Source organism: Bombina bombina, chromosome 3 (assembly GCF_027579735.1).
Source record: "Bombina bombina isolate aBomBom1 chromosome 3, aBomBom1.pri, whole genome shotgun sequence".
Taxonomy (NCBI): Eukaryota; Metazoa; Chordata; class Amphibia; order Anura; family Bombinatoridae; genus Bombina; species Bombina bombina.
In genome coordinates this window covers 1,252,216,621-1,252,243,052 of record NC_069501.1, presented here as the reverse complement: position 1 = coordinate 1,252,243,052, position 26,432 = coordinate 1,252,216,621, and the positions used below count along the sequence as shown (strand labels likewise).

At 40.4% G+C, this 26,432-nt stretch overlaps 1 protein-coding gene across 2 annotated transcripts in view; it reads left to right on the top strand.

Annotated features, from left to right (window-relative positions):
* ARAP1 (ArfGAP with RhoGAP domain, ankyrin repeat and PH domain 1) overlaps positions 1-26,432 on the top strand; it is an 860,101-nt gene that overhangs the window by 672,862 nt on the left and 160,807 nt on the right. The window lies entirely within an intron of this gene.

Below are 26,432 nucleotides of genomic sequence, written 5' to 3'. Positions count from 1 at the left end.
GAACATTTTATTATTCTTCTGCTTGCCTATAATTATGTGTTAACCTCTGCAAAGTATTCAATAAGCAATGCACTACTGAAAGCCAACTGAACACATCTGGCGACCCATCGACAAGAGACACGTGTTTAGCCACCAATCAGCACCTAGATCCCAGTAATGTATAGCTACTCCTGAGCTTAAATAGTAATGCTTTTCAACAAACCAGTAAATTAGATAATTGAAGTCTATACAAAAGTGTCTTCAAATTGCTCTTTGTGAATCACATTATTTTACGTTTATGTCCCTTTGATGTGTTTAAGAAAGAGATTGGGAGAATTTACCTTAAAAGACCAGTAAATACAGAAGATTTTCATAAACAACAAATACATGATAAAAAGACAATGCAATAGCATTTAGTCTGAACTGTAAATAAGTAGTAGATTTGTTTTTCTTTTTTCCCCTGCTCCTGTATGATGTGACAGCCACCAACCAATCACAAATACATATATGTATATTCTGTGAGATTTGGTATAAACCTGAGTATTTATTTACAGACATACAAATATTTTAGATGAAACAACCTGCACTGATTTTACACCAAAACCCTCTTTTTCTCCCTTTGTTTTTCTGGGGTTGTTTTTATCCTGGTACTGGAGGACCTTAGATGATCTCACTGTTTACTGTGGTTCTGAGGTTCCGCTGACTCTACAAACTCTTTTTGTAGATGTTCTGCAGCATCAGCGTGTTGTGTGAATCTGCTGTCCCACTTGTGTTTGCTGTAAACCCTGATCAGTTCTCTGTATACCATATCCTGGTGCCAGAAGTGTAATAACACATAAAGTGACATTAAACCATAACAAATGCTATATACAATCATGTAATCAAAGCAAAGATTAGCCTGAGAATAAAAGATGTATTTGATTAAAATTACATTATTTGTTTAAATATTGAAGATATAAGTATAAAGGTTTAGAACTTTAGTATGGGTGATGCCTTTTTGGAACCTAGATTTGCCTCTTATCTCTTCTGCTGAGGACAGTTAGAGACATATAAAAGAGAGTATGCAGGTGAGGCTGTGTGGTCTGTATGATTGTTAAAGTAATTATTTAATAGGGTTTGCACACAGGCTTGCTTGCAGATTCTTTTATTGTATATTTTATATCCACCCCTAATTGTTCTTAGCAGAAGATATAGATACGGGGAAAAACTAGGTTGCAACATGGCAGTGCCCATTCCTTTATAGAAACTCAAAGGAATTAAGAAAATCAACAATTTTCTGAGTTAAATGATGGGAAAAGAGGACAAAATAAATAATGAAAGTAAATTGCAATGTGTTATTAAACCTCCTTTACTTCTGTTTAATATACATTTAAAGGGATATTGCACTGTAAAATTATCTTACTTTTAATATGTTTCCAATGATCAATGTTACCTGCTGGAGTGTATTAAAGTAGCTCATTTACTTTGATTTTGAAATAGCTTATTTTACCTGTTGTATCCCACGTATTCTTAAAATATATATTTCTTTCATGTAATTAGCAAGAGTCCATGAGCTAGTGACGTATGGGATATACATTCCTACCAGGAGGGGCAAAGTTTCCCAAACCTCAAAATGCCTATAAATACACCCCTCACCACACCCACAATTCAGTTTTACAAACTTTGCCTCCTATGGAGGTGGTGAAGTAAGTTTGTGCTAGATTCTACGTTTATATGCGCTCCGCAGCAGGTTGGAGCCCGGTTTTCCTCTCAGCGTGCAGTGAATGTCAGAGGGATGTGAGGAGAGTATTGCCTATTTGAATGCAGTGATCTCCTTCTACGGGGTCTATTTCATAGGTTCTTTGTTATCGGTCGTAGAGATTCATCTCTTACCTCCCTTTTCAGATCGACGATATACTCTTATTTATATACCATTACCTCTGCTGATTTTCGTTTCAGTACTGGTTTGGCTTCTACAAACATGTAGATGAGTGTCCTGGGGTAAGTAAATCTTATTTTCTGTGACACTCTAAGCTATGGTTGGGCACTTTATTTATAAAGTTCTAAATATATGTATTCAAACATTTATTTGCCTTGACTCAGAATGTTCAACATTCCTTATTTTCAGACAGTCAGTTTCATATTTGGGATTATGCATTTAAATCAATCATTTTTTCTTACCTTAAAAATTTGACTTTTTTTCCCTGTGGGCTGTTAGGCTCGCAGGGGCTGAAAATGCTTCATTTTATTGCGTCATTCTTGGCGCGGACTTTTTTGGCGCAAAAAATCTTTTCTGTTTCCGGCGTCATACGTGTCGCCGGAAGTTGCGTAATTTTTTGACGTCCTTTTGCGCCAAAAATGTCGGCATTCCGGATGTGGCGTCATTTTTGGCGCCAAAAAGCATTTAGGCGCCAAATAATGTGGGCGTATTATTTGGCGCCAAAAAATATGGGCGTCGCTTTTGTCTCCACATTATTTCAGTCTCATTTTTTCTTTGCTTCTGGTTACTAGAAGCTTGTTTATTGGCTTTTTTTCCTATTCCTGAAACTGTCATTTAAGGAATTTGATCAATTTTGCTTTATATGTTGTTTTTTCTCTTACATATTGCAAGATGTCTCACGTTGCATCTGAGTCAGAAGATACTTCAGGAAAATCGCTGTCTAGTGCTGGAACTACCAAAGCTAAGTGTATCTGCTGTAAACTTTTGGTAGCTATTTCTCCGGCTGTTGTTTGTATTAATTGTCATGACAAACTTGTTAAAGCAGATAATATTTCCTTTAGTAAAGTACCATTGCCTGTTGCAGTTCCTTCAACATCTAAGGTGCAGAATGTTCCTGATAACATAAGAGATTTTGTTTCTGAATCCATCAAGAAGGCTATGTCTGTTATTTCTCCTTCTAGTAAACATAAAAAATCTTTTAAAACTTCTCTCTCTACAGATGAATTTTTAAATGAACATCATCATTCTGATTCTGATGACTCTTATGGTTCAGAGGATTCTGTCTCAGAGATTGATGCTGATAAATCTTCATATTTATTTAAAATTGAATTTATTCGTTCTTTACTTAAAGAAGTACTAATTGCTTTAGAAATAGAGGATTCTGGTCCTCTTGATACTAATTCTAACGTTTAGATAAGGTATTTAAATCTCCTGTGGTTATTCCAGAAGTTTTTCCTGTTCCTAATGCTATTTCTGAAGTAATTTCCAGAGAATGGGATAAATTGGGTAATTCATTTACTCCTCCTAAACGTTTTAAGCAATTATATCCTGTGCCGTCTGACAGATTAGAATTTTGGGAAAAAATCCCTAAAGTCGATGGGGCTATTTCTACCCTGCTAAACGTACTACTATTCCTACGTCAGATGGTACTTCGTTTAAAGATCCTTTAGATAGGAAAATTGAATCCTTTCTAAGAAAAGCTTATCTGTGTTCAGGTAATCTTCTTAGACCTGCTATATTCTTTGGCTGATGTTGCTGCAGCTTCAACTTTTTGGTTGGAGACTTTAGCGCAACAAGTAACAGATCATGATTCTCATAATATTATTATTCTTCTTCAGCATGCTAATAATTTTATCTGTGATGCCATTTTTGATATTATCAGAGTTGATGTCAGGTTTATGTCTCTAGCTATTTTAGCTAGAAGAGCTTTATGGCTTAAAACTTGGAATGCTGATATGGCTTCTAAATCAACTCTACTTTCCATTTCTTTCCAGGGTAACAAATTATTTGGTTCTCAGTTGGATTCTATTATCTCAACTGTTACTGGTGGGAAAGGAACTTTTTTACCACAGGATAAAAAATCTAAGGGTAAAAACAGGGTTAATAATCGTTTTCGTTCCTTTCGTTTCAACAAAGAACAAAAGCCTGATCCTTCATCCTCAGGAGCAGTTTCAGTTTGGAAACCATCTCCAGTCTGGAATAAATCCAAGCCTTCTAGAAAGGCAAAGCCTGCTTCTAAGTCCACATGAAGGTGCGGCCCTCATTCCAGCTCAGCTGGTAGGGGGCAGGTTACGTTTTTTCAAAGAAATTTGGATCAATTCTGTTCACAATCTTTGGATTCAGAACATTGTTTCAGAAGGGTACAGAATTGGTTTCAAGATGAGACCTCCTGCAAAGAGATTTTTTCTTTCCCGTGTCCCAGTAAATCCAGTGAAAGCTCAAGCATTTTTGAATTGTGTTTCAGATCTAGAGTTGGCTGGAGTAATTATGCCAGTTCCAGTTCTGGAACAGGGGATGGGGTTTTATTCAAATCTTTTCATTGTACCAAAGAAGGAGAATTCCTTCAGACCAGTTCTGGATCTAAAAATATTGAATCGTTATGTAAGGATACCAACGTTCAAAATGGTAACTGTAAGGACTATCTTGCCTTTTGTTCAGCAAGGGCATTTTATGTCCACAATAGATTTACAGGATGCATATCTGCATATTCCGATTCATCCAGATCATTATTCATTCCTGAGATTCTCTTTTCTGGACAAGTATTACCAGTTTGTGGCTCTGCCGTTTGGCCTAGCTACAGCTCCAAGAATTTTTACAAAGGTTCTCGGTGCCCTTCTGTCTGTAATCAGAGAACAGGGTATTGTGGTATTTCCTTATTTGGACGATATCTTGGTACTTGCTCAGTCTTTACATTTAGCAGAATCTCATACGAATCGACTTGTGTTGTTTCTTCAAGATCATGGTTGGAGGATCAATTCACCAAAAAGTTCATTGATTCCTCAGACAAGGGTAACCTTTCTGGGTTTCCAGATAGATTCAGTGTCCATGACTCTGTCTTTAACAGACAAGAGACGTCTAAAATTGATTTCAGCTTGTCGAAACCTTCAGTCACAATCATTCCCTTCGGTAGCCTTATGCATGGAAATTCTAGGTCTTATGACTGCTGCATCGGACGCGATCCCCTTTGCTCGTTTTCACATGCGACCTCTTCAGCTCTGTATGCTGAATCAATGGTGCAAGGATTACACAAAGATATCTCAATTAATATCTTTAAAACCGATTGTACGACACTCTCTAACGTGGTGGACAGATCACCATCGTTTAATTCAGGGGGCTTCTTTTGTGCTTCCGACCTGGACTGTAATTTCAACAGATGCAAGTCTCACAGGTTGGGGAGCTGTGTGGGGATCTCTGACGGCACAAGGAGTTTGGGAATCTCAGGAGGTGAGATTAACGATCAATATTTTGGAACTCTGTGCAATTTTCAGAGCTCTTCAGTCTTGGCCTCTTCTGAAGAGAGAATCGTTCATTTGTTTTCAGACAGACAATGTCACTACTGTGGCATACATCAATCATCAAGGAGGGACTCACAGTCCTCTGGCTATGAAAGAAGTATCTCGAATTCTGGTTTGGGCGGAATCCAGCTCCTGTCTAATCTCTGCGGTTCATATCCCAGGTATAGACAATTGGGAAGCGGATTATCTCAGTCGCCAAATGTTGCATCCGGGCGAATGGTCTCTTCACCCAGAGGTATTTCTTCAGATTATTCAAATGTGGGAGCTTCCAGAAATAGATCTGATGGCGTCTCATCTAAACAAGAAACTTCCCAGGTATCTGTCCAGATCCCGGGATCCTCAGGCGGAAGCAGTGGATGCATTATCACTTCCTTGGAAGTATCATCCTGCTTATATCTTTCCGCCTCTAGTTCTTCTTCCAAGAGTAATCTCCAAGATTCTGAAGGAATGCTCGTTTGTTCTGCTGGTAGCTCCGGCATGGCCTCACAGGTTTTGGTATGCGGATCTTGTCCGGATGGCCTCTTGCCATCCGTGGACTCTTCCGCTACGACCAGACCTTCTGTCGCAAGGTCCTTTTTTCCATCAGGATCTCAAATCCTTAAATTTAAAGGTATGGAGATTGAACGCTTGATTCTTGGTCAAAGAGGTTTCTCTGACTCTGTGATTAATACTATGTTACAGGCTCGTAAATCTGTATCCAGAGAGATATATTATAGAGTCTGGAAGACTTATATTTCTTGGTGTCTTTCTCATCATTTTTCTTGGCATTCTTTTAGAATTCCGAGAATTTTACAGTTTCTTCAGGATGGTTTAGATAAAGGTTTATCCGCAAGTTCTTTGAAAGGACAAATCTCTGCTCTTTCTGTTCTTTTTCACAGAAAGATTGCTAATCTTCCTGATATTCATTGTTTTGTACAAGCTTTGGTTCGTATAAAACCTGTCATTAAGTCAATTTCTCATCCTTGGAGTTTGAATTTGGTTCTGGGGGCTCTTCAAGCTCCTCCGTTTGAACCTATGCATTCATTGGACATTAAATTACTTTCTTGGAAAGTTTTGTTCCTTTTGGCAATCTCTTCTGCCAGAAGAGTTTCTGAATTATCTGCTCTTTCTTGTGAGTCTCCTTTTCTGATTTTTCATCAGGATAAGGCAGTGTTGCGAACTTCTTTTGAATTTTTACCTAAAGTTGTGAATTCTAACAACATTAGTAGAGAAATTGTGGTTCCTTCATTATGTCCTAATCCTAGGAATTCTAAGGAGAAATCATTGCATTCTTTGGATGTTGTTAGAGCTTTGAAATATTATGTTGAAGCTACTAAGTCTTTCCGAAAGACTTCTAGTTTATTTGTTATCTTTTCTGGTTCTAGAAAAGGCCAGAAAGCTTCTGCCATTTCTTTGGCATCTTGGTTGAAATCTTTAATTCATCTTGCCTATGTTGAGTCGGGTAAGACTCTGCCTCAAAGGATTACAGCTCATTCTACTAGGTCAGTTTCTACTTCCTGGGCGTTTAGGAATGAAGCTTCGATTGATCAGATTTGCAAAGCAGCAACTTGGTCCTCTTTGCATACTTTTACTAAATTCTACCATTTTGATGTATTTTTCTTCTTCTGAAGCAGTTTTTTGGTAGAAAAGTACTTCAGGCAGCGGTTTCAGTTTGAATCTTCTGCTTATGTTTTTCATTAAACTTTATTTTGGGTGTGGATTATTTTCAGCAGGAATTGGCTGTCTTTATTTTATCCCTCCCTCTCTAGTGACTCTTGCGTGGAAAGATCCACATCTTGGGTAATCATTATCCCATACGTCACTAGCTCATGGACTCTTGCTAATTACATGAAAGAAAACATAATTTATGTAAGAACTTACCTGATAAATTCTTTTCTTTCATATTAGCAAGAGTCCATGAGGCCCGCCCTTTTTTTGGGGTGGTTATGATTTTTGTATAAAGCACAATTATTCCAATTCCTTATTTTATATGCTTTCGCACTTTTTTTATCACCCCACTTCTTGGCTATTCGTTAAACTGAATTGTGGGTGTGGTGAGGGGTGTATTTATAGGCATTTTGAGGTTTGGGAAACTTTGCCCCTCCTGGTAGGAATGTATATCCCATACGTCACTAGCTCATGGACTCTTGCTAATATGAAAGAAATGAATTTATCAGGTAAGTTCTTACATAAATTATGTTTTTCTAAAGAAAAGCTATGTAAAAAGAATCAACAGGAGCCCAGTAGGGGGTGGGAAAGACAGGTACTAAAATATGAATTTTCAATTGCTCTCTAAGAATCAGCTTTTGAATATAGACAAAGAGATAAGATAAGGAGGCATTTGAGAATATAGAAAAATAGATAAGATACCGATGTCCGCTCATTTCAATGGTTTGTGTTTTCAATGAGCAAAAACAGCTATTTTATATATAAAATAATCCTAAGGGAACAATTTCCCCTACATTTTATACTCTGCAGCTGGTATAACGAGTTGGGTGGAACACGTTAAGTGGAAACTAATTGTACAGTACACTGTCAACCTTAAAATGAACATTGTAAGAAAAAATGTGTATCTAGCAGCCTCAGCAGTGAAAAACAATAAACCTAATTAAGGACATTCAACTTCAAAAATGAATCCCTCATATTATTATTATTGTCATTACACAGAAATCATTGAGGGTAAAGGGCCCTGCTTGTGTGTCACTATTAGCTGTAAACCACGATCCATGACCTGATCGACATGACCGAATGTTGTGAGAACAGCTTTGCACTGCACTTTCATTATTTATTTTGCCTGCTTTTGCTGTAAATTACATTTGAAAATATTATTTTTTTCAACTACCGCCTGATTGGCTGAAGGGCATTCTATGAAATTAAGAGCACTTACCCTCCTGCATGCTACACTGTGATTGCTTGATAAATTCAGTATCTTATTAATATCTGTTTTGGATTGATCAAAGCAAAGGAGACCAGATAACACTCAGGAGGTTTTTTTAATGGGTGTATCCATGGAGTGCGAAACAATGCACATTTTGGCAACAAAATGACAGTTTAAATGCTTATAAAACATTTAGTATACAGATTATTTTATTTTTTTGCTTATATATAAATTACTTTAAAGTCCATTTAAAGGCATATAAAACATTACTCCTCTATATATATATATATATATATATAATATATATATATATATATATATATATATATATGTGTGTGTGTCTTAAATCAAAGTAAACAAAAGTAACCACTGCCTAGCAGGAATGCTTAGAACTAAGGTTGCATTCTCCCTCTTGTGAGCATGGGCAAGAACTGACTTCCTTTCTCTCTAGCTTTCACTGAATAGTAAACCAGCTGATGTTACTATAGAAGATTTCTAACATCAAGCTAGATATGCATTTTTAAAGAGACCCCAGCCTCCTTGTGGGGCTGAGACAGGAAGTAAAGGACACTGCACAAAAGAAGTGCAAAAAAAAAGTAAAATCCTTTAAAAATTATGTATTATACACATTGCAATGATTTCTATTAAGTTTTACCCACTGCTTGGTGCTTTTATTACAACAATAGAAATAGACTGTTTTATATCCCTTTAATTTTTTTTTATTTTTTAATCACAAGAACCTTTTTTGTTTTAAAAATATTTAAACATATAATACAGTTTTTAGTAAGTTCTGTTTGTTGGGGCAAGGAAAGTGACTGGCTGAGTTGTGCTTTTATGTACAGATGAGAAACTGGAACAGGCACTGATATGATAGGTATGTATGGGAGAGTCTCAGTTCCACGGCATACCCTGCCTCTTCACACAAAGTGAATGTGTGGAATTTGGAATAAAAAAGTAAACATCCCCTACCACAGAGCCATATTTCTATTCCCTACCACAGAGCCATATTTTTAACATGTCTGAGCGCTATAAATTACGCCAGGAAAACAGGTGATGCTATACAAAGAATGATCTGACACACTGAGGGACAGATATTCCCAAATCTCACATAATGCTTTAGAGATTGTGTAAAGTCTGTGTTTAATGTATGAAGATCACTAAAAGGGACATTTGTCATAGAAATTAATCACTATATTGCAATGTACAATGTTAAAAATGATAAATGTTTGTTAGCAAAATTAACCTCTGGTGTATTGGCTTATTTATGTTGCTGTGGCCAATAAGTGAGTATGAGTCCTCTGGCTCGCTCCCACGCTGTCCCTCTGAATGTCAGTTAATCAGCCACTAGGCCACTTGCACTGAAGTAAAGGTGGTATATGCTTTTTCCTGCCTGAAATTTTCATCAATCCCTCAAAGAAAAACAAAACTGCCTGTTGTGTGTGCGCTGCTTAGCACTATTGAAAAAAAAAGCCAGCGCTCTGCGCGATATTATGGGTCCTGTACGCTCCCTCTAAAGAAGGTGTGTGCACGCACATGCGCACACCTTAGATGGAATGGTGGTCATGCGCCTATTTTGGAGCATGGGCCTGTAGCTGCAGCAAAAAAAGATTCTAAATGAATCCAGGCCTGCTTGTATACATCATCCAATCACTTTGCAGCATGTGGGAGGCGTGTGGAACAACTACATTTTTCAGATTTAAATTACAGGAAATACAGGCACAGGTAGTAGTGAGTACATAGCATCTTTTCACAATAGAAAATTACATATTTTATGGCGGAAAATTAAATACATTTTGAGTTTAACAACTCAAATTCATCAGCCTGTTGTCCCTTTTATGAATGATGATTCTTTGGTCCCTGAAGTTAGAATAATCTGCATCAGATTTTGTGTATTTAGTTCCTTTTGTTATCTTGAGTTTTTAACCGTAAATCCTAAAAAAAAAAAAAAATCCCATAAGGTGACGCCTCTCAAATGAATACACAAAATGCCTTATAATACATATGCAACTATATTGGTAATATAGAATGTAGCAATAAGATCAATGCAAGTTACTAAAGGAAATTTTTAATTTAAAAAGATTCATCTTTAATTAAAAAATATTTTTCTCATGTTTGAATTCTGCTTTTCATTTACAAAATCATATTATTTTATTACAAAAATCATTTTGAGGAAAAAAAGGTTAATTCAAGGGACAGTAAACAACTTGTAATTACAAGACATTTCTGTTCCCCCCGCTCCACACACCATTGAAAGGATATAGATATATATTTATACTGAGCCCTAGACAAGTCCGGCTAAATTCACCTGACCTTGAGGTTACTTGAGTTGATAACCACCCACTGCTATAGAATGACAAAACAGCCAAGTTTTACCATATTTAAAACAAATTAACATAATTTTTCCTGCAATTATTTTTAATAGCCAAGCTCCACCCCTTTAATTCTTTTTCTTTTTTTAAAGAGCCAATCAGGGCTTTAGTCCACAGACAACAATGCTAGCTGCGGTCATAAAGTATAAAATTAACTGTTTTGCAGTTGTTCTCTGATAAAGGCAATTAAGGACAGATGTGTAGCAGGGTTAGCAGGTGCATTTCATGTTCCACCAATTAGAAATTGCTCAATCCTCAGAGCTAAATAACATGAAAAGGGGGGAAATAAATATTGCAAATATATTGCAAAGTTGTTTCATTACAAATAACTAAACATTCTATATAAAAATATCAAGGTATTTACTTTCCCTATGAATTAAAGGGACACTCAATCAAAATTAAACTTTCATTATTCAGATAGATCACGACATTTTAAACAACTTTCCAATTGACTTCCATTAACAAAATGTGCACAGTCTTTTTATATTTACACGTTTTGAGTCATCAGCTCCTACTGAGCATGTACAAGAATAAGTGTGTATGCATTTGTGAATGGCTGATGGCTGTCACATGGTACTTATATGCATTTGTGATTGGCTGATGGCTGTCGCATGGTACAGGGGGAGTGGAAAATGACATAACTTTTAAAATTGTCAGAAAAAAAATCTACTCATTTAAAGTTCAGACTAAGTGCTATTGCATTGTCTTGTTATCTTGCATGTGTTGATTATGCAAATCTACTGTGTTGACTGGTCCTTTAAAGAATGTTTGTGTAAAAATTGCATTTGTCCTACCACCGCTAAAGAAGCTGAAAAGCAAATTCTGTAACCTGAAAATGCTGCAAATCAAATAGCTGCTTTATGTAGTTTGCAGCAATTTGATAACCTAAGTTATAGAATCTGCTTTTTGGCCTCTCTAAGGATTGTGGGACAAAGCATGTGATGTATGTAATGTCCCTTTACAATTGTTTAAATTGATATTGAAACAAACAAAAAAATGTAATACATTATTAAACACCCTCTTTCATATGCAAGGTTGGAAAAAAAACTGTACCCACCAATCAGCAAGTGCAACCCAGGTGTTGAACCAAAAATGGGCCGGCTCCTTAGCTTACATTCTTGCTTTACAAATAAAGATAGCAAGAGACCGAAGAAAAATTGATAATAGGAGCAAATTAGAAAGTTGCTTCTCTATCTGAATCATGACATTGGGTTTACTATCCCGTTAATTGTTTTTAAATTATATGACAGAAATGAGCCACTGCATTGCAAAATATTTGACTTAAAGATAATGTTTTAAAAGCTGTCATTTTGCTAGAAAGTTTTTTGTTTTGTTTTATTATGCATAATTAACTATTTATTGGGAATCACATTCTGAGCTCCATATCCCTTTAAATAGATTTTACCCTAATCCTGCAGTTTACGACCAGCCTCACTTTGTGGAACTGTAAATCTGAATAAAAGCAATGGTTATTTTACACTTCATTATATTAAATGGATTTTATTTACATCTTTGGTTTGTATTTACCATCTTTGTATGATGTTTGATACATTACAACTTCCCTCTAATAAAAGCTAAAGGCTATGCTGCAGGGAAGGAAGGGGTGTCGGGTAATTACGTGTTCTTTAACCATTTGTTGAGTCAGACAGAGAATGAAAATAGCTTCATCCTCAGCCACTACGGTAGCTCTGATCACCATGCTGGCTCTGTCACACTGTAGAACAGCATACAGGGGGTTAAGCTAGGTGTGATCACCATGCTGGCTCTGTCACACTGTAGAACAGCATACAGGGGGTTAAGCTAGGTGTGATCACCATGCTGGCTCTGTCACACTGTAGAACAGCATACAGGGGGTTAAGCTAAGTCTGATCACCATGCTGGCTCTGTCACACTGTAGAACAGCATACAGGGGGTTAAGCTAGGTCTGATCACCATGCTGGCTCTGTCACACTGTAGAACTGCATATAGGGGGTTAAGCTAGGTCTGATCACCATGCTGGCTCTGTCACACTGTAGAACAGCATACAGGGGGTTAAGCTAAGTCTGATCACCATGCTGGCTCTGTCACACTGTAGAACAGCATACAGGGGGTTAAGCTAAGTCTGATCACCATGCTGGCTCTGTCACACTGTAGAACAGCATACAGGGGGTTAAGCTAAGTCTGATCACCATGCTGGCTCTGTCACACTGTAGAACAGCATACAGGGGGTTAAGCTAGGTCTGATCACCATGCTGGCTCTGTCACACTGTAGAACAGCATACAGGGGGTTAAGCTAGGTCTGATCACCATGCTGGCTCTGTCACACTGTAGAACAGCATACAGGGGGTTAAGCTAGGTGTGATCACCATGCTGGCTCTGTCACACTGTAGAACAGCATATAGGGGGTTAAGCTAGGTCTGATCACCATGCTGGCTCTGTCACACTGTAGAACAGCATACAGGGGGTTAAGCTAAGTCTGATCACCATGCTGGCTCTGTCACACTGTAGAACAGCATACAGGGGGTTAAGCTAAGTCTGATCACCATGCTGGCTTTTGTTGTGTTAGGGACGTTGCTCCTCCTTTGGGCGAGGCTGGATCTGGGAATTCAGATGTGAGTCTGATTACATCACACTAGTGTATGGGAGGGGGCGGCTCGGCTTGCTCTGCCCTGGTCACTGGAGTTGCAGCTGGAGCTTTGGCTAAGTACTCTAAGCTAGGGAAGAGCCTATAGCAGAGTGTCCTCAGTGCTGCTGGAAACTCCCTGCAGAACAAAAGCACAGGGTTCTCAGGACTCCAGGAGACCCCAGACAAATCTACTGGAAAACCCTCTGTGATCTGTTGGAGACCCTCACTCTGATCTATTGGATACCCCAGCTGTGATCTGTTGGAGACCCCCACAAAAATCTATTGGATACCCCAGCTGTGATCTGTTGGAGACCCCCACAAAAATCTATTGGATACCCCTGTTCTGATCTGTTGGCGAAACCACTTACAGCTGCTAGAGACCTCATTTACAGCTGTTGGAGAACCCACTCATCTATTTGGCAGATTTTCCTCTGCAGCTAGCAGAGCATTTAATATCTCTAGCAGGGCCCCAAAAGTAATATAGGGCCCCTCAGATTTATAACTGAGCGGCCCGCTGATCTATGACAGGGTGTCTGGGCTGTTGCAGAGGGTCAACCTGTAGTTAGTGCTGCATAAAATCTACAACACTGCCCTGTACAGAGGAACCACCAATAGCAGAGCAACTTCAAAGTTGTATCACATATAAGTGAATCAGAGTAATTAAGTGCTGAAAAATGTCCCCTATAGCAGCCTCCCTTAGTGCTGGAGCAGTGCATATGGTAGAGCCTCTATAGTAGAGATACTTGCAGTCTTTTCTTGCAGAGCCTCCTATAGCAGAGCACTTAACAGCACATTCTACTCTAGCAGAGCACTTTACAGCAGAACCTCCTATGGCAGAGTACTTTATTCTCCTATAGCAGAGCACTTTACAGCATTCTCCTATAGCAGAGCTCTTTACAGCACAGTCTCCTATAGCAGAGCACTTTACAGCACAGTCTCCTATAGCAGAGCACTTAACAGCACATTCTACTCTAGCACAGCACTTTACAGCAGAACCTCCTATGGCAGAGTACTTTATTCTCCTATAGCAGAGCACTTTACAGCATTCTCCTATAGCAGAGCACTTTACCGCATTCTCCTATAGCAGAGCACTTTACAGCACAGTCTCCTATAGCAGAGCACTTTACAGCAGAACCCATATAGCAAAGCTTCTTAGAGCTGAACCAAGATTACGCTAAATCTGGAACAGAGCCCCCTTCTACAGACCGCTTACAGCAGAGCCCCCTAGAGCTGGAGCATAGTACCCTATAGAAGTCACTTAGCTGGGAAAGTTCTGTAGCGCATCACTTCCAGACCCGCGAAAGTCCCAGATCACATCTAATAAACTGTTCCCACAAATGTCCTGCAAAAGGTAACTATGTTTATTTCTAATAACCAGATCTATTTTTATCCTCTCATGCTATAGGTGGGGATGGCTGAGTGCAATATAACTAATCTGCAATTATAATTAACTGTATATTATTATTATTAATAACATATTTAGATCCCCTGTTGCTTCCTTGGTCATTTTATGGTTTTTACAAACAATTAATACCATAACTGGCTGAAATAGGGTTATAGAGATATTAAATACTGTGAGATTGTTAGTCTAGAAACTAATTTCTACTGACCCTAAATAGTCCCAGTAAACTACATCTGCACAGGGTTATCTTTATCTGGCATTTATTGTTTCATGACCTTTACATAACTCAGAAGCTGCTAGGAGACCTGGGAAGCAGACAGGAGTCATTGTAAGTTGTTTGTATATAAATGTATGTAAAAAAGCCTGCGGTCAGGAGACAGACATTCTAGGGCAAGAGCCCGCACTGTCTGCTGACGTTGGCTTTGTTGAGCCTTAGTGTAATTATTACTGTACATGTGACATTTGTGTACTGATATGAAGCAGGTTAATGCGTGTTGCTCCAGATGAAGTTACTGTTGCAGGGAGTTTGTGAGTAAAATAGTTGTTATACACTAAGTACATCACATAGTTCACACTTTAAATATTGTAAAATAATATGTAGAACATTTTGTTTTCCATCACTTTGTTATGATAAATAATGTACACATTTGCTGGGCAGAGACGGCAATACTGACATCAGCAGACAATGGGTTAATTGATGCATAGAACTAAAAGATAAACACAAAAATAAAATAAATTTGAGTGTAGTTGAGAAAAAAAAAAAAAGACCCTTCCAAATTCACAATAGGAACTTTCCAAATGTACACACACATGAGGAGGGGTATGAAGTTATTTAGGGATTATCCACAGACAGCCAGTGAAAAAAGGAGAACTTACACCTTGATTCATTCCCTGCGCACTGACTTATTCGCCATAATGACTAACGTTTATATTAAATGGTCAGTATACGGCTGTGAGTAAAGTCTCCAGGGGCTGCAAGCCGCTGTGTGTAGAAAAAAGGGAGAATTTGTATTTACCCTCGCAAGATAAATAAAACGTACTCAGCTTTTATTATTATTTATTTATTTATGTAGAGCGCTGGGTACAAAGGTAGAGACTTGTGGTAAGATACAAATACCTTACAGACTAAACACAACAAGTTAGTACAGGAATAAAAGGGAGATGCTGCTTTTACTGGTGAGGATTTGAAGAAATAAATACAGATGAATACACAACTTTGTCTCTGTGCAACATGTTAACCGTTTCAGTGAGTTGTGTGACGTCCTAACTCTTAACAAAAGTATAGCTGAACACCTGGTATATCATCAGTCTGTGCTACAGTCTGGTATATCATCAGTGTGTGTCTGTGCTACAGTCTGGTATATCATCAGTGTGTGTCTGTGTCACAGCCTGGTATATCATCAGTGTGTGTCTGTGCTACAGCCTGGTATATCATCAGTGTGTGTCTGTGCTACAGCCTGGTATATCATCAGTGTGTGTCTGTGCTACAGCCTGGTATATCATCAGTGTGTGTCTGTGCTACAGCCTGGTATATCATCAGTGTGTGTCTGTGCTACAGCCTGGTATATCATCAGTGTGTGTCTGTGCTACAGCCTGGTATATCATCAGTGTGTGTCTGTCTCACAGTATGGTATATCATCAGTGTGTGTCTGTGCCACAGCCGGGTATATCATCAGTGTGTGTCTGTGCTACAGCCGGGTATATCATCAGTGTGTGTCTGTGCTACAGCCTGGTATATCATCAGTGCGTGTCTGTGCTACAGCCTGGTATATCATCAGTGTGTGTCTGTGCTACAGCCTGGTATATCATCAGTGTGTGTCTGTACTACAGCCTGGTATATCATCAGTGTGTGTCTGTGCTACAGTCTGGTATATCATCAGTGTGTGTCTGTGCTACAGTCTGGTATATCATCAGTGTGTGTCTGTGTGTCACAGTCTGGTATATCATCAGTGTGTGTCTGTGCCACAGCCGGGTATATCATCAGTGTGTGTCTGTGCTACAGCCTGGTATATCATCAGTGTGTGTCTGTGCTACAGCCTGTTATATCATCAGTGTGTGTCTGTGCTACAGCCTGGTATATCATCATTGTGTGTCTGTACTACAGCCTGGTATATCATCAGTGTGTGTCTGTGTCACAGTCTGGTATATCATCAGTGTGTGTCTGTGTGTCACAGTCTGGTATATCATCAGTGTGTGTCTGTGCTACAGTCTGGTATATCATCAGTGTGTGTCTGTGTCACAGTCTGGTATATCATCAGTGTGTGTCTGTGTGTCACAGTCTGGTATATCATCAGTGTGTGTCTGTGTCACAGTCTGGTATATCATCAGTGTGTGTCTGTGTGTCACAGTCTGGTATATCATCAGTGTGTGTCTGTGTGTCACAGTCTGGTATATCATCAGTGTGTGTCTGTGTGTCACAGTCTGGTATATCATCAGTGTGTGTCTGTGTGTCACAGTCTGGTATGTCATCAGTGTGTGTCTGTGCTACAGCCTGGTATGTCATCAGTGTGTGTCTGTGCTACAGCCTGGTATGTCATCAGTGTGTGTCTGTGCTACAGCCTGGTATATCATCAGTGTGGGTCTGTGCTACAGTCTGGTATATCATCAGTGTGGGTCTGTGCTACAGTCTGGTATATCATCAGTGTGTGTCTGTGCTACAGTCTGGTATATCATCAGTGTGTGTCTGTGCTACAGCCCGGTATATCATCAGTGTGTGTCTGTGCTACAGCCTGGTATATCATCAGTGTGTGTCTGTGCTACAGCCTGGTATATCATCAGTGTGTGTCTGTGCTACAGCCTGGTATATCATCAGTGTGTGTCTGTGCTACAACCTGGTATATCATCAGTGTGTGTCTGTGCTACAGTCTGGTATATCATCAGTGTGTGTCTGTGCTACAGCCTGGTATATCATCAGTGTGTGTCTGTGCTACAGTCTGGTATATCATCAGTGTGTGTCTGTGCTACAGTCTGGTATATCATCAGTGTGTGTCTGTGCTACAGTATGGTATATCATCAGTGTGTGTCTGTGCTACAGCCTGGTATATCATCAGTGTGTGTCTGTGCTACAGTCTGGTATATCATCAGTGTGTGTCTGTGCTACAGTCTGGTATATCATCAGTGTGTGTCTGTGTCACAGTCTGGTATATCATCAGTGTGTGTCTGTGCTACAGCCTGGTATATCATCAGTGTGTGTCTGTGTCACAGTCTGGTATATCATCAGTGTGTGTCTGTGTGTCACAGTCTGGTATATCATCAGTGTGTGTCTGTGCTACAGTCTGGTATATCATCAGTGTGTGTCTGTGTCACAGTCTGGTATATCATCAGTGTGTGTCTGTGTGTCACAGTCTGGTATATCATCAGTGTGTGTCTGTTTCACAGTCTGGTATATCATCAGTGTGTGTCTGTGTGTCACAGTCTGGTATATCATCAGTGTGTGTCTGTGTCACAGTCTGGTATATCATCAGTGTGTGTCTGTGTCACAGCCTGGTATATCATCAGTGTGTGTCTGTGCTACAGCCTGGTATATCATCAGTGTGTGTCTGTGCCACAGTCTGGTATATCATCAGTGTGTGTCTGTGCTACAGCCTGGTATATCATCAGTGTGTGTCTGTGCTACAGCCTGGTATATCATCAGTGTGTGTCTGTGTGTCACAGCCTGGTATATCATCAGTGTGTCTGTGTCACAGCCTGGTATATCATCAGTGTGTGTCTGTGCTACAGCCTGGTATATCATCAGTGTGTGTCTGTGTCACAGCCTGGTATATCATCAGTGTGTCTGTGTCACAGCCTGGTATATCATCAGTGTGTGTCTGTGCTACAGCCTGGTATATCATCAGTGTGTGTCTGTGCTACAGCCTGGTATATCATCAGTGTGTTTCTGTGCTACAGCCTGGTATATCATCATTGTGTGTCTGTGCTACAGCCTGGTATATCATCAGTGTGTGTCTGTGTCACAGTCTGGTATATCATCAGTGTGTGTCTGTGTCACAGTCTGGTATATCATCAGTGTGTGTCTGTGCTACAGTCTGGTATATCAAATAATAAGGAAGAACAAAGGTGCGCCTCATGAGTAGTATCATCAAATGTAAATGGATACAGTAAGCAATAAAGCCAAATGGATACTCACGTATTCCAAAAGCACACCAATGTGCTGGTAGGTGCAGGCTGTAGAACAGGTGTAACAGCTCACCCACAACAGGAATTTTTCTTGTGCTGTAGTGCTGGGATAAAGCAAAACACAAAAACAGGTACTACATGTGCAGATCATTCAGAGTACAATTATATTAGCTTTGGTAGATAGCCAAATTGGTGCTCACATTCAGGCTGAGCACACTAATGTGCTGATAGGAGCAGGCTGGCAGATTAGGGAAAGTTGTGACAGCTCACCCCATATGCAGAACTCCAAGATAGGCTGTATTTCAGGAGTATACAGATTTGAATGGTTTGTCTCCCATGTATTGATCAGTATAGCAGGCAGGTAAGGTGAAGGTGTGCCACTCAAAATTTTTTTTTTCCATAAAAGGTATTTATTAAAAACAAAGTTAAAAGACAGCAATACAAAAAAGTGGATCAGGGGTATTCCAATGGCCCCCTATAACTGCAACGCGTTTCTCGGTTTAAAACACCGTTTCCACAGGCATTTATTCACCTTACCACTAACCCTGCTTTATATATCTGCTCCCTGACTGAAATGAACATTTTCCTCCCCTTAGGGGGGCGTGTTCTCTAATTAATATGGGACACCTGTTGGCCCTGAATCTGCTTACATGGTTAACTAATGTTCTAGTTATAATATTCTACATATATAGTATAACTATTATAAGACACATATTACATCCAATAAATTAACTAAAATATAAACGAAAATAAAAACAAAACTTAATTCATTTCCCATCATACATTTCTTATATTCCTTTTTTATATTTCTTTTTATAAAAAAGTATATTGTTTCATTACATACTTTTTAACAGACAATATATATATTCTCTTTGTATTGCACTGTTTGTATTTATAAACAAACAGCAACAAAAACGAACAACCCTTCCTCCATATGATATGGGTATCGTTTTTCACATTCAAATGGGTTAGATCTACCACTTAATTTCAATGGGTAATGAGTAAAAGTTAAAAGTATGGACGAAGGAAAGCAGGCACTGCATCAAGGTATCCTTAAAACCAAAAATCCTTTATTTAGAAAAAGTTAAAAAGTTCACAGCTACATCCGCTGTATATCACGCATATATAGTACAAGGCAGGAGTATGTGGGACACATAAGCTGTCTGACTAGTTTCGCGTCCCTGCAGGACGCTTATTCATAGACATGAGTAAAAGTTCCTTTTGTTATTGTTGTTAACCTGTTATTTAATGGAAATCTCATTTGTTACCCCCCAACGATAGTAGCGAAAAATACAAAGTTTCCCGCATATACATTCATATCCTACCTTAGATTATATCATCAGTGTGTGTCTGTGCTACAGCCTGGTATATCATCAGTGTGTGTCTGTGCTACAGCCGGGTATATCATCAGTGTGTGTCTGTGGCACAGCCTGGTATATCATCAGTGTGTGTCTGTGCTACAGCCTGGTATATCATCAGTGTGTGTCTGTGCTACAGTCTGGTATATCATCAGTGTGTGTCTGTGCTACAGTCTGGTATATCATCAGTGTGTGTCTGTGTGTCACAGTCTGGTATATCATCAGTGTGTGTCTGTGTGTCACAGTCTGGTATATCATCAGTGTGTGTCTGTGTGTCACAGTCTGGTATATCATCAGTGTGTGTCTGTGTCACAGTCTGGTATATCATCAGTGTGTGTCTGTGTCACAGTCTGGTATATCATCAGTGTGTGTCTGTGTCACAGTCTGGTATATCATCAGTGTGTGTCTGTGCTACAGCCTGGTATATCATCAGTGTGTGTCTGCGCTACAGTCTGGTATATCATCAGTGTGTGTCTGTGCTACAGGCTGGTATATCATCAGTGTGTGTCTGTGCTACAGCCTGGTATATCATCAGTGTGTGTCTGTGCCACAGCCTGGTATATCATCAGTGTGTGTCTGTGCTACAGTCCAGTGGCGTCACTAGGGTTGGTGTCACCCGGTGCGGTAAGTCATGGTGTCACCCCCCCCAGAAAGCAGACACACGCAAAAACACAGGCAAACACACATACAAACACTCAGACACACTTAAAAACATACTCAGATGCACACACAAACACTCGGAAACACACTCAGACACACACACAAAAACACTGAGACACACAAAAACTCAGACACACACATACAAAATATGTAAACTGCTCTGCGTTAATTATGAAGCTCATGCCTAGAGCTGCTCCCTGGCTCAGCAGAACATCAAATGAAAGATAAACAGAGCACTCTAAAATAAATCACTGAAGAAAAGGTGTAGGCGCGCAAACTATGAAAATTCTGCTCTCTGACTCTGTTCCAAGTCTGTCAGTGCACAACCCTGGGCCGCATGTCACTGAGCAGTGAGCACAGATAGGCAGGCAGGTTTAGGCTAGCAGCGCAACTTTGCAAGCCCCACGGCACACCCACAACATTCATAGTGAAATTGGGCAGGGGAGGAGCAAAGTACAAACAAGCAAAAGCAGCCGGGAAAACTATTTGTTGAAATTGCAGCACTGGCTCAAGGGGCAAAAAAATTGTGTGTCTACAACTTCCCCAGTCCCACTAATGTTCACAAATGCCAGCCTCTAATAAAATAATCTATGCATCTCAACATTGCATTTCTTTGAATTTCAATAAAATTTAAAAAAAAAAAAAAAAAATTTTTTTTTTGGTGTCACCCCCTGGAGGGTGTCACCCAGGTGCGCCCCGCCTCCCCCCTAGTGACGCCACTGCTACAGTCTGGTATATCATCAGTGTGTGTCTGTGCAACAGCCTGGTATATCATCAGTGTCTGTGCTACAGCTTGGTATATCATCAGTGTGTGTCTGTGCCACAGCCTGGTATAACATCATCGTGTGTCTGTGCCACAGCCTGGTATATCAGTGTGTCTGTGCCACAGCCTGGTATATCATCAGTGTGTGTCTGTGCCACAGCCTGGTATATCATCAGTGTGTGTCTGTTCCACAGCCTGGTATATCATCAGTGTGTGCCTGTGTCACAGCCTGGTATATCATCAGTGTGTGTCTGTGCTACAGCCTGGCATATCATCAGTGTGTGTCTGTGCAACAGCCTGGTATATCATCAGTGTCTGTGCTACAGCTTGGTATATCATCAGTGTGTGTCTGTGCCACAGCCTGGTATAACATCACCGTGTGTCTGTGCCACAGCCTGGTATATCAGTGTGTGTCTTTGCTACAACCTGGTATATCATCAGTGTGTGTCTGTGCCACAGCCTGGTATATCATCAGTGTGTGTCTGTTCCACAGCCTGGTATATCATCAGTGTGTGCCTGTGCTACAGCCTGGTATATCATCAGTGTGTGTCTGTGCTACAGCCTGGCATATCATCAGTGTGTGTCTGTGCTACAGCCTGGTATATCATCAGTGTCTGTGCTACAGCTTGGTATATCATCAGTGTGTGTCTGTGCCACAGCCTGGTATAACATCATCGTGTGTCTGTGCCACAGCCTGGTATATCAGTGTGTGTCTTTGCTACAACCTGGTATATCATCAGTGTGTGTCTGTGCCACAACCTGGTATATCATCAGTGTGTGTCTGTGCCACAGCCTGGTATATCATCAGTGTGTGTCTGTGCCACAGCCTGGTATATCATCAGTGTGTGTCTGTGCTACAGCCTGGTATATCATCAGTGTGTGCCTGTGCTACAGCCTGGTATATCATCAGTGTGTGTCTGTGCTACAGCCTGGTATATCATCAGTGTGTGCCTGTGTCACAGCCTGGTATATCATCAGTGTGTGCCTGTGCTACAGCCTGGTATATCATCAGTGTGTGTCTGTGCCACAGTCTGGTATATCATCAGTGTGTGTCTGTGCTACAGCCTGGTATATCATCAGTGTGTATCTGTGGCACAGTCTGGGCTCTCACTATGCCTGTGTGTCAGCCAGGGATCTTGATGTTTCTCTCTGTGTCAACCTTCTGTCGCTGTGTGTGTCTGAGTGAGTTACAACCTTCTGAGACGGTCACTGTGTGTGTCTGAGTGTGTTACAACCTTCTGAGACTGTCACTGTGTGTATGAGTGAGTTACAACCTGCTGTCGCTGTGTGTGTGTGAGTGAGTTACAACCTGCTGTCGCTGTGTGTGTATGAGTGAGTTACAACCTTCTGTCACTGTGTGTGTATGAGTGAGTTACAACCTTCTGACACTGTGTGTGTATGAGTGAGTTACAACCTTCTGTCACTGTGTGTGTATGAGTGAGTTACAACCTTCTGACACTGTGTGTGTGTGTATGAGTGAGTTACAACCTTCTGTTACTGTGTGTGTATGAGTGAGTTACAACCTTCTGTCACTGTGTGTGTATGAGTGAGTTACAACCTTCTGACACTGTGTGTGTATGAGTGAGTTACAACCTTCTGACACTGTGTGTGTATGAGTGAGTTACAACCTTCTGACACTGTGTGTGTATGAGTGAGTTACAACCTTCTGTTACTGTGTGTGTATGAGTGAGTTACAACCTGCTGTCGCTGTGTGTGTGTGAGTGAGTTACAACCTGCTGTCGCTGTGTGTGTATGAGTGAGTTACAACCTGCTGTTACTGTGTGTGTATGAGTGAGTTACAACCTGCTGTTACTGTGTGTATGAGTGAGTTACAACCTGCTGTCACTGTGTGTGTATGAGTGAGTTACAACCTTCTGTCACTGTGTGTGTATGAGTGAGTTACAACCTTCTGTCACTGTGTATGTATGAGTGAGTTACAACCTGCTGTTACTGTGTGTGTATGAGTGAGTTACAACCTTCTGTCACTGTGTGTGTATGAGTGAGTTACAACCTTCTGTCACTGTGTATGTATGAGTGAGTTACAACCTGCTCTCACTGTTTGTATGAGTGAGCTACAAACGTCTGTCACTGTGTGTGTATGAGTGAGTTACAAACGTCTGTCACTGTGTGTGTATGAGTGAGTTACCAACTTTTGTCACTGTGTGTGTATGAGTGAGTTACAACCTGCTGTCACTGTGTGTGTATGAGTGAGTTACAACCTTCTGTCACTGTGTGTGTATGAGTGAGTTACAACCTGCTGTCACTGTGTGTGTATGAGTGAGTTACAACCTGCTGTCACTGTGTGTGTATGAGTGAGTTACAACCTTCTGTCACTGTGTGTGTATGAGTGAGTTACAACCTTCTGTCACTGTGTGTGTGTGAGTGAGTTACAACCTTCTGTCACTGTGTGTGTATGAGTGAGTTACAACCTGCTGTTACTGTGTGTGTATGAGTGAGTTACAGCCTTCTGCCACTGTGTGTATGAGTGAGTTACAACCTTCTGTCACTGTGTGGGTATGAGTGAGTTACAACCTTCTGTCTCTGTGTGTGTGTATGAGTGAGTTACAACCTTCTGTCACTGTGTGTGTATGAGTGAGTTACAACCTGCTGTTACTGTGTGTGTATGAGTGAGTTACAACCTTCTGTCACTGTGTGTGTATGAGTGAGTTACAACCTTCTGTCACTGTGTGGGTATGAGTGAGTTACAACCTTCTGTCTCTGTGTGTGTGTATGAGTGAGTTACAACCTGCTGTTACTGTGTGTGTATGAGTGAGTTACAACCTGCTGTTACTGTGTGTGTATGAGTGAGTTACAACCTGCTGTTACTGTGTGTGTATGAGTGAGTTACAACCTGCTGTTACTGTGTGTGTATGAGTGAGTTACAACCTGCTGTTACTGTGTGTGTATGAGTGAGTTACCACCTTCTGTTACTGTGTGTGTATGAGTGAGTTACAGCCTTCTGCCACTGTGTGTATGAGTGAGTTACAACCTTCTGTTACTGTGTGTGTATGAGTGAGTTACAGCCTTCTGCCACTGTGTGTATGAGTGAGTTACAACCTGCTGTCACTGTGTGTGTATGAGTGAGTTACAACCTTCTGTCACTGTGTGTGTATGAGTGAGTTACAACCTTCTGTCACTGTGTGTGTATGAGTGAGTTACAACCTTCTGTCTCTGTGTATGTGTATGAGTGAGTTACAACCTGCTGTTACTGTGTGTGTATGAGTGAGTTACAACCTTCTGTCACTGTGTGTGTGTGAGTGAGTTACAACCTGCTGTCACTGTGTGTGTATGAGTGCGTTACAACCTTCTGTCACTGTGTGTATGAGTGAGTTACAACCTTCTGTCGCTGTGTGTGTATGAGTGAGTTACAACCTGCTGTCACTGTGTGTGTGTGAGTGAGTTACAACCTTCTGTCACTGTGTGTGTATGAGTGAGTTACAACCTTCTGTCACTGTGTGTGTATGAGTGAGTTACAACCTTCTGTCACTGTGTGTGTATGAGTGAGTTACAACCTTCTGTCACTGTGTGTGTATGAGTGAGTTACAACCTTCTGTTACTGTGTGTGTATGAGTGAGTTACAACCTTCTGTCACTGTGTGTGTATGAGTGAGTTACAACCTTCTGTCACTGTGTGTGTATGAGTGAGTTACAACCTTCTGTCACTGTGTGTGTATGAGTGAGTTACAACCTTCTGTCAATGTGTGTGTATGAGTGAGTTACAACCTTCTGTTACTGTGTGTGTATGAGTGAGTTACAACCTTCTGTCACTGTGTGTGTATGAGTGAGTTACAACCTTCTGTCACTGTGTGTGTATGAGTGAGTTACAACCTTCTGTCACTGTGTGTGTATGAGTGAGTTACAACCTTCTGTCACTGTGTGTGTATGAGTGAGTTACAACCTTCTGTCACTGTGTGTGTATGAGTGAGTTACAACCTTCTGACACTGTGTGTGTATGAGTGAGTTACAACCTTCTGTCTCTGTGTGTGTGTATGAGTGAGTTACAACCTTCTGTCACTGTGTGTGTATGAGTGAGTTACAACCTTCTGTCACTGTGTGTGTATGAGTGAGTTACAACCTTCTGTCACTGTGTGTGTATGAGTGAGTTACAACCTTCTGAGACTGTCACTGTGTGTATGAGTGAGTTACAACCTTCTGTCTCTGTGTGTGTATGAGTGAGTTACAACCTGCTGTTACTGTGTGTATGAGTGAGTTACAACCTTCTGTCACTGTGTGTGTATGAGTGAGTTACAACCTTCTGTCACTGTGTGTGTATGAGTGAGTTACAACCTGCTGTTACTGTGTGTGTATGAGTGAGTTACAACCTTCTGTCACTGTGTGTGTATGAGTGAGTTACAACCTTCTGTCACTGTGTGTGTGTGAGTGAGTTACAACCTGCTGTCACTGTGTGTGTATGAGTGAGTTACAACCTTCTGACACTGTGTGTGTATGAGTGAGTTACAACCTTCTGTCACTGTGTGTGTATGAGTGAGTTACAACCTTCTGACACTGTGTGTGTATGAGTGAGTTACAACCTGCTGTTACTGTGTGTGTATGAGTGAGTTACAACCTGCTGTTACTGTGTGTGTATGAGTGAGTTACAACCTGCTGTTACTGTGTGTGTATGAGTGAGTTACAACCTTCTGTCTCTGTGTATGTGTATGAGTGCGTTACAACCTTCTGTCACTGTGTGTGTATGAGTGTGTTACAACCTTCTGAGACTGTCACTGTGTGTATGAGTGAGTTACAACCTTCTGTCTCTGTGTGTGTATGAGTGAGTTACAACCTGCTGTTACTGTGTGTGTATGAGTGAGTTACAACCTGCTGTCACTGTGTGTGTATGAGTGAGTTACAACCTTCTGTCACTGTGTGTGTATGAGTGAGTTACAACCTGCTGTCACTGTGTGTGTATGAGTGAGTTACCACCTTCTGTCACTATGTGGGTATGAGTGAGTAACAACCTGCTCTCACGGTTTGTATGAGTAAGTTACAAACTTCTGTCACTGTGTGTGTATGAGTGAGTTACAACTTGCTGTCACTGTGTGTGTATGAGTGAGTTACAACCTTCTGTCACTGTGTGTGTATGAGTGAGTTACAACCTTCTGTCAATGTG